This window comes from Bubalus kerabau, chromosome 19, assembly GCF_029407905.1.
Source record: "Bubalus kerabau isolate K-KA32 ecotype Philippines breed swamp buffalo chromosome 19, PCC_UOA_SB_1v2, whole genome shotgun sequence".
NCBI lineage: Eukaryota > Metazoa > Chordata > Mammalia > Artiodactyla > Bovidae > Bubalus > Bubalus kerabau.
The window spans coordinates 58,438,060-58,447,246 of record NC_073642.1 but is presented as its reverse complement, the minus strand read 5'-3'; positions in this window follow the sequence as shown (position 1 = coordinate 58,447,246).

Genomic DNA, 9,187 nt, shown 5'->3' with positions numbered 1-9,187 from the left:
TTCACACACAGCCCTTCCCACTTAATCCCTTTGCACAAAAGCCCTAGTCTCTCTCCCTTTCCTGGTAGAGCCTTGATGGGCCAATAAAACTAGACACTAAGTCATTATCCACTGAAAAACTAGTTTCCCTTGCCTTGAGGGCTGGAAGGACTCATTCTTCATCTACTACTGTAAAGGGAAGGGAAATATTCAGAAATATTTGCCCCGAGGGGATGTGCTTGGGGAGGGGGTGGGGGGAGACTCCCTTCCTAGACTGTGTTGAATCCTTCCAAAGCAGGGAAGAAAAACAAAACTGTTAAATTTTCCTATTTAGAAAGTTCATACGTTGCCCCAGCTTTTAAATGAAAATAAGCTTAAAAATACAAACAAAAAGTCATGAACTTCGAATTAACATTAAATCAACGTGATGGATGATGTTTTACCAACACTAGATTACTGTGGATCACTGGTGTGTGGTTTACTGGGAGAAAGATGTTTTTTCAACTTGACTTTTTTTTTTGGATAATGGACCATTATTTGAGTCACTGACATTTTCACTGTCGATTTTTTTTTGTTTGTTTTGAATAATAAACTCCTTTTAAACCACCTATCTATTATTTTAATGAGTCAATCAATTTAATTGTGCACTCTGCCAATATAATCAGAAAATATTTTTTTAAAGTATTTAACGAAATTCTTTTATTGTTTTTACTCCATTTAACTGCTAATGCATATTGTTGCAAGTTGGATGGGAAGAAGAAGACAGCTGCAAACTCCATCATCTTGCAAGACCAACACAATTCTCTTGCCATCTTTCTCTCTTTGAACTCTGGTGAAGCATTTGTCTTCAATGCTATAGCACACTGATTCATCAGCCATGAACATGACCTTAATCTAAATGGAAAAGCAGGTTTACATGGTGAAGCGGCAGTTGGTTTCTGGTGTGGTCATCTAGGCGATCCCAAAAGTGAAAACAGAACATCCAAAACTTTTGGTAGAACTCATAACCCTCCAGAATATGCCTGTGACCCCAAGTGAGAAGCACCATCCAGAATTCCATAGGGGAAAGAAAAGAGGGATTGCTCAGTGGCTATGTGCATGAGCCCAGGAGATTCTCTCTGCTGACGGCAGAAACAGCTTGGAAGCGCCCAGTAGGTGGAAGGATGTGGGGGTGAGTTTCCAGCCACACGTGAAGACACCTCCTATACATCTGAGGAGGAGGCAGCCTCCTCCAGAAAGCTGGACGCAATCCTGGCCAGAGTAACAAACATAAGATACATGGTTGCCTTTCACTGTCCTTCCTGGAGACTTGAGCTGTAAATTTCCCAAGAAGGCTGAAATGAGTATGGTCTGAAAAAAAAAAGAAGGAAAATAAACAGTAAATAATAAAGACTGCTTTGACTCTCCATGAGCAATACTTTCCAGAGCGACAGGCAAACACATATGTTGGATTTTCTGGTTTCAGCTCAGCTGTTCTTCTTTCTATGAAGTGTCCTCCCAGGAATTCCCCGGCGGTCCAGTGGTTATGACTCTGTGCATTCACTGCCAAGTTTCTCTGGTTGAAGAGCTAAGATCCCATAAGTCATGCAGCCAAAAAAAAATGAAAAATACTTCTCCTTGATTAGAAAAGTCTGATTCATCATAAGAAATCTGGAAAACACAATAAAGTGGGTAGGAATCAAACAAATTTCTACAGCTCAGAGATAATCATCACCAACTTAAAATTTTTTTTTTTTTACTTGAAGTAGAGTTGATTACAATATTGTGTTAGTTTCTGGTGTACAGTCGAGTGATTCAGTTATGCATATGTATATCTTTTTTGGGGGGTTCTTTTCCATTACAGTGTATTACAAGATATTGAATATATTTCCCTGTACTATGCAGTAGATCCTGTTCATCTATTTCACATGTCGTAGTTTGTATCTGCTCATCCCAGACTCCTAATGCATCCCTCCCCTGCCCTTTTCCCCTTTGGTAACTGTAAGTTTGTTTTCTATGTCTGTGAGTCTGATTCTGTTTATCAAATAAGTTCATTTGTATAATTTTTTAGAATTCACATACATGTGTGATATCATATGAAATTTGTCTTTCTCTGTGTGACTTGCCTCACTTAGTATGATAATCTCTAGGTCCATCCATGTTGCAGCAAATGGTATTATTTCATTCTTTTTTATGGCTGAGTAATAGTCCATTATAGGGCTTCCCAGGTGGCTCAGTGGTTAAGAATCCACCTGCCAATGCAGGAGACACAGATTCGATCCCTGATTGGGAAGATGCCCTGGAGAAGGGAATGGCTACCCACTCCACTCCACTCCAGTATTCTTGCCTGGAGAATCTCATGGATAGAGGAGCCTGGCGGGCTATAGTTCATGGGGTCGCAAAGAGTCGGACACGACTGAGCACACCTGCAGGCCTATATATATCTCACGTTTTCTTTTTATCTGTTCAGTTGTCAGTGGACATTTAGATTGCTACCATTTCCATGACTTGGCTATTGTAAATAGTACTGCAATCAACACCAGGGTGTACATATCTTTTAAAATTAAAGTTTTCTCCAGATATGGGCCCAGGAGCGGGATTGCTGGGTAATTTGGTAACTCGATTTTTAGTTTTCTGAGGAATCTCAATACTGTTTTCCACAGTGGCTGTACCCAATTACTTTCCCACCAACAGTGTAAGAGGGTTCCTTTTTCTCCACACCCTCTCCAGCATTTATGACTTATAGACTTTTTGATGATGGTCATTCTGACTGTTTGGAGGTGACACCTCATTGTAGTTTTGATTTGCGTTTCTCTAATAATTAGGGAATGTTGAGCATCTTTTCATGTGCCTATCGGATGCCTTCTTCAGAGAAATGTCTGCTTAACTTTTCTGCCCATTTTTCCATTGGGTCATTTGCTTTGTTGTTACTGAGCTGTTTGTATATTTTGGAAAGTAGGCCCTTGTCAGTCGCATCATTTGCAAATATTTTTTCCCCGTCTATAGGTTGTCTTTTCATTTTATTTATTGTTTCCTTTGCTGTGCAAAAGCTTATATGTTGAATTAGATTCCATTTGTTTATTTATTTTATTTCTTATTGCCTTGGCAGACTGACCTAAGAGAACATTGCTATGACTTATCTCAGAAAGTGTTTTGCCTATGTTTTCTTCTAGGAGTTTTATGGTATTGTCTTTAAGTCTTTAAGCCATTTTGAATTTTTTTGTGTGTGTATGGTGTGAGGGAGTGTTCTAACTTTACTGATTTATGTGTGGGATGTCCAACTTTCCCAATACCACTTGCTAAAGACACTGTCTCTTCTACATTGTATAGTCTTGCCTCCTTTGTTGAATTGACCATATATGTGTGGATACCACTAACTTTCCAAAGTATGTTCCTCCACTCCTTTGTGGTATAAATTTCCTTTCCTAGAATATAGTTATAAATCATACCATGAGTACCATTCGATAGAACTTCCCCTGACCCCTACCAAGCACTATTATGACATAAGCGTTTCTCCCATGATTCACTAGGAAAGCACTCACACTTGAAAATAGATTTTGGAGATTCTATCTTTGTCAGTTCATTACGTAAATGCCAAAAAATGTTTTCATTGAGAAATAATCATAATCGCACAAGAAGTTGAAAAACAGCACACAGCGTTCCATGTACTCTTCGCCAGCTTCCCCTAATGGTGACATCTTATGTAACTACCGGACGATATCAGGAAATATATTGACATTGGTACAGATCTATAGAACTTATTCAGATTTAACCAGTTTTTTACACGTGCATGTTATTACCTCAATTTTATTTGACAGAGAAAACCAAGACTCAGATTGGTTTAGCATCTTCCCGAGCTGCCCTGCTTCTGAAGCTGGCATATAGACCTAGGTCTGTCTGATTTGGAAGTCTGCATATTTCTCACTTATTCTGAGGAGTAGAAGGAGCATCACGAGACAAATAATTTTTAGCAGGCGAAACACTGAAAACTTAAACAGCATCTCAGAATTGGTCTTAGTAACAAGGAGATCCAGGCTTGGTTCTACCACTAACTGTAAGATACTGGGAAAACTAAATTTCTATTGGCTTCAGGGTCATGAGCTGTTCTAAGACAGGATGCCCACAGAAGGACAAGTGTATCAAACACACACACACACACACTGTTATTTTAATCCCTAGACATAGTAGCCCCCCTAAAAATGTTCTGGATGGAAAAACTTTAATAGAAACTCCTGAGTCTGGAGTTAAAAGGTTTAAGTAAATTGATTATAGTACGGTTACATTTGATGTGAATTCGGATTGTGGAAGTCGCAAAGAGTCGGACACGACTGAGCGACTGAACTGAACTGAAATAATGGAAGAATATGAGTAAAGCCTGATTCTATGTCCCATAGTAGAAATACAGAATCCCACCCAATTAAAATATTAATATTAGCCAAGAATCCCTCAATCTCAAAACTGATGGGACTGGAGATTGTACACCATTCATGACTTGGCCACAGGGTGGCGCCACTTCAATGGGTAAGCAAACATGTCTGTTTTACCAGCGTAGAAACCACGGCGGTGTGTGCGGGTGTATTGGGACTTTGGGTTCAAGTGGTCTTAAAAGAGCTGAAGCTGATGTTGTAATACATTGATGTTGTAATCACTTTTGTGGAAAGGTTAGCTGAGCTAGATTGCTATGAAGAAGGCCAATCACTGTGTGCGTGCGCGCGTGCTAAATGGCTTCAGTCGTGTCCGACTCTTTGCGTCCCCATGGACTTTAGCCTGCCAGTCTCCTCTGTCCATGGGATTCTCCAGGCAAGGATACTGGAGCGGGTAGCCATTCCCTTCTCCAGGGGATCTTCCTGACCCAGAGATTGAACCCGCGTCTGTGTCTCCTGAATTGGCAGGCAGGTGCCACTAGCGCCACCTGCTGCTGCTGCTGCTAAGTCGCTTCAGTCGTGTCCGACTCTGTGGACCCCATAGACGGCAGCCCACCAGGCTCCCCCGTCCCTGGGATTCTCCAGGAAAGAACACTGGAGTGGGTTGCCATTTCCTTCTCCAATGCATGAAAGTGAGAAGTGAAAGTGAAGTCGCTCAGTCGTGTCCGACTCCTAGCGACCCCATGGACTGCAGCCCACCAGGCTCCTCTGTCCATGGGACTTTCCAGGCAAGAGTACTGGTGTGGGGTGCCATCACCTGGGAAGCCCCAGTTTATGTGCCAGCCTTCCACACAATAATAGAGATGGTGCAGAGAGCAAAGGTCCAATGAAAGCACAAGACTACAATGGTTGTAAAATTTGTTTTCTGAGAATCATGCCCCCGAATTTAGAATGACTTATGAGGGAAAATAATTCTTAGAGTACTGAGTGTTAAATGATGTGACTCTTTAGCAACCCATCATTCTTAGGAAATGTGATAGATCAGATTCTAATACCTAAGTGTGGGTCAGGTCAGCTAGAAGGGAAGTTCTGACCTATGAGTCTGTCCCAGAAAACCTAATTCCCTTCAAGATACAAGAGAAGAAGCAAGGGATTCCAGTGGTTGGGACTCTATGCTTCTACTGCAGGGGGCATGGGTTTGATTCCTGATCAGGGAACTAAGATCTTGAAAGCCGCAAAACCAAAAGAAAAACAAAAAGCCTGAAAACCACAAGAGAAGAAACAGGTTTTCACTCCATTGTGTGCTCATCCCCCTTCCCTCTGCCTGGTTCTCGTTCCCACCCATCCACCTCCACGACCGAGCTTTTGTCAGTGCCTTTTCCTTACCTCAATAATGAGGAAAGTGAGGCTCAGAGAGGTTAAGTAATTTCCCGAAGACCTCACAGCTGGCAATCAGCAGAGTTGGAATTTGAACTTAAGTAAGCTGAGCGCTGAAGAATTGATGCTTCTGAACTGTGGTGTTGGAGAAGACTCTTGAGAGTCTCTTGGACTGCAAGGAGATCCAACCAGTCCATTCTGAAGGAGATCAGCCCTGGGATTTCTTTGGAAGGACTGATGCTAAAGCTGAAACTCCAGTACTTTGGCCACCTCATGCGAAGAGTTGACTCATTGGAAAAGACTCTGATGCTGGGAGGGATTGGGGGCAGGAGGAGAAGGGGACGACAGAGGATGAGATGGCTGGATGGCATCACCGACTTGATGGACATGAGTCTGAGTGAACTCCGGGAGTTGGTGATGGACAGGGAGGCCTGGCATGCTGCGATTCATGGGGTTGCAGAGAGTCGGAAAGGACTGAGTGACTGAACTGAACTGAACTGAACAGGTGATACCAAAGCCTGCTTCGTTCCCGTACCACAGGGCGCCTCTACACTGTGCTTGTGTGGTTACCTCCACCATCAAAAATTCAGCAGGAGCAAACAGGTTGTCTGCCTGTGATGGAGGTGGAGGGAAAGTATTTCTCAGTAAGACAGCATTGCTCTTTGGTAATCTATTTCAATGTGCCAAGCGTCCTTGGACGGAATGATTTTGATGACTGTTTAGGCAGAAGCGGTCACTCCTCTTCTCCAGATGTAATGCCACCATCTGTAATTATCATAGCAATGGTATGTCTGTCAGCAAACCTCTCAGTCATTTGCGAGATTTTATTTAAGTCAGCAGACTTTTAGTTTCCTGGAGTCAAGGAGAGGTTGATGTAGGCGGGGCAGAAAGGGTAGAAGATTGTGACACAGCAGCAACGGCTGGAACAGCTGAAAGCTGCAAATACTTCCCCCGTCTTTGGGAAATTGTAATGTTATTTTTTTCCATCCATTCACCAAACACAGATGAGGAAAGAGAAAGCATGAGACCCTGGATAATTTACTCATTGCCTGATCACAGGCCAGCACCTGCCTTATAAAAACAGCATCATTCTGAAAGTGGGGTGGCTGTGTTCCTGATTGAACTGAAAGTAGAAATGCAATTGATTCTCCTAAGTATGATTATAGGGGATGTACATAACATGTTTTTTTTCTCAAAATGCTTTTACATCCGTTATCTTAATTTATCTCTGCACAACATCCTTGCCTTGAACAAACTTATTATAGCACTTATCACCCTGTAGTTAATGTTTAGTGTATATGTCCATTTCTCTTGCTGGTTTATGACCCTCTTCAGGGCAGAGACCCTGCCGGATTTATGCATCTAAATAGCTCGAGCACTTGGCAAAGTATTAGTTAGGGCTTGTGCGTGCTCAGTTGCATCCGACTCTTTGTGACCCCATACACTGTAGCACGCCAGGCTCCTTTGTCCACGGAATTTTCCAGGCAAGAATACTGGAGTGAGTTGCCATTTCCCACACCAGTGAATCTTCCCAACCCAGAGATTGAGAATCTGCCTCTCCTACATCGGCAGGAGGATTCTTTACTACGGAGCCATCTGGGAAGCCCTAGTTACTGCTTGTTTCATTGAAGAAGATAGAAACACACTGGATGCAGGTTAAGTAAGGGGGGGCTTTGTTTCAAGGCGCCCCAGGGTAGGTGTACAACCACTGCTTGGCCTAACAGGAATCAGGCTCTCTGGCTATTCCTCATCTCTTGCCTCAGTAACACCTCCTCTTTGAAGAACTACCTTTCACTCCTTCCTGGTTCCCTGGCTGAGAACCTGGCTGGCAGCATGTCCGGAGTGGCGGTGTAAGTTGTCCAGTCCTGAACCAAGAGCCTTATCACCCTGTCCCAACCTCACCCGTCTCCAGGAGTCAAGACTCTCATTGGTCCAGCCTTGGTGAAGTGTTCACCTCTAGCACAATCAACTGCAGCCAGAGGGGTGTGGTCCAATCTAGAAGGAGATTGTTGGCATGGTAAGGCACCTGGTAGTGGCAGGAAGGAACAAGGCACAGTTTCCTGAAAAAAAAAAAAGAAAGAAAGAAAGAAACAGTAGGGGGCCTCATCTCGGTATACACTTGATGCTCTATAAATGCTTACAGATCTGCCTGGCTCTAAATGTGGCGGAACGCTGGGCTTCTTCCAGTTCCTCAAGCCTGCGGAGCTCTTTTTGGATGCTGGGCTTCCGGATGGCTCTTTCTCACCACCATCCCTGTGGCCTCGCTAACTCCAGCTCCTCCTTTGGATCTAGATTCGGGTTCGGTGCTTCTTCATTAAATGGCCTTTCCTGACCCTGCCCAGAATATCCTGCTCTATTTCTTTAGAACACTCAACACCTTGCTGTGACTTGTTTAATTCCTGCCCTCCCCCCAACCCCCAAGACTGTAAGTTCCAGTGTTCCCAGAGGTCCCAATAGCTCCTGGCCCAGTGGACAGCCCCGCAACTTGGAAGTGGGGGCAGCAGGGGCGTTTATGCCCTGTTGTTAAGCAAACCTCTGACCAATGGGAGGTGGGAGAAGTGAATAAATTCTTGCCCTTTTACCCTCCATGGACTGTCCTGAGATGAAATTTGTGTAGCTTTTGAGAAGATGGCCCTGGAAGATTAAGTACCCTCACGTTGACAGTTTCCTCCTCACCCACCTCTCCTGTGAAGGGACAAGGATTTCCACTCTCTGGAATTTCACTCCCTTTTGAACTAGTAGTCAGAGTCTTCCCCTCAGGCTCTGCTTTCTGGGTAACTCAGGCTATGTGGCTAACTCTAGCTGGCATACATGAAAAAATTAAGTGTAGTGGCCTTTGGTTAGCACAGTGCTTAAACAAAGTTTCAGAAATCCCACCGGCTCCATCCCTAGGGCCTGCTTTTCCCCATTTTAGTTGTCTTTTTTTTTCCTTTTGGCCACGCAGCACGGATCTTAGTTCCCCTACAAAGGGATGGAACCTGTGCCCCCTGCAGTGGAAACTCAGTGTCCTAACCACTGGACTGCCAGGGAACTCCTTAGTTTTCTGCTTATTGAAGATTCCTCTGAATGGAGGCAAGGTTTCCACCTGCAGCTCCTGCTTGTTCTCACGCATGAACGCTTCTCCTACCTCCTGGCTTCAGGCTGAGACCAGAGTTGACCCTCATGGTCTGGGATGGGCCCAGGTAGGGTCACGTGTTTTCCTCTGACCCAATCACTGTGGTGGGTAAGGACCAAGATCCTTCTCTGGGTATCCTATCCTTTTAAGTTTCAGGAGCAGTGATAACGTGGCAGAAGGGGCAAGATGAGGCCCATAAAATACCATATGGGCTGTGGCATTGGAGAGGGGAGTACCACAGATGCAGATGGCAAGGAGTCTATGACCCACCCCCCTTCCTCTCATCCAGTACACACCCAGGGGAAGAGGAGAAGAGATCTGGGTGATCAGGTCCCCAAGCAGTCAGGATGGGAGGCCAGAGCTGGGGTGGACA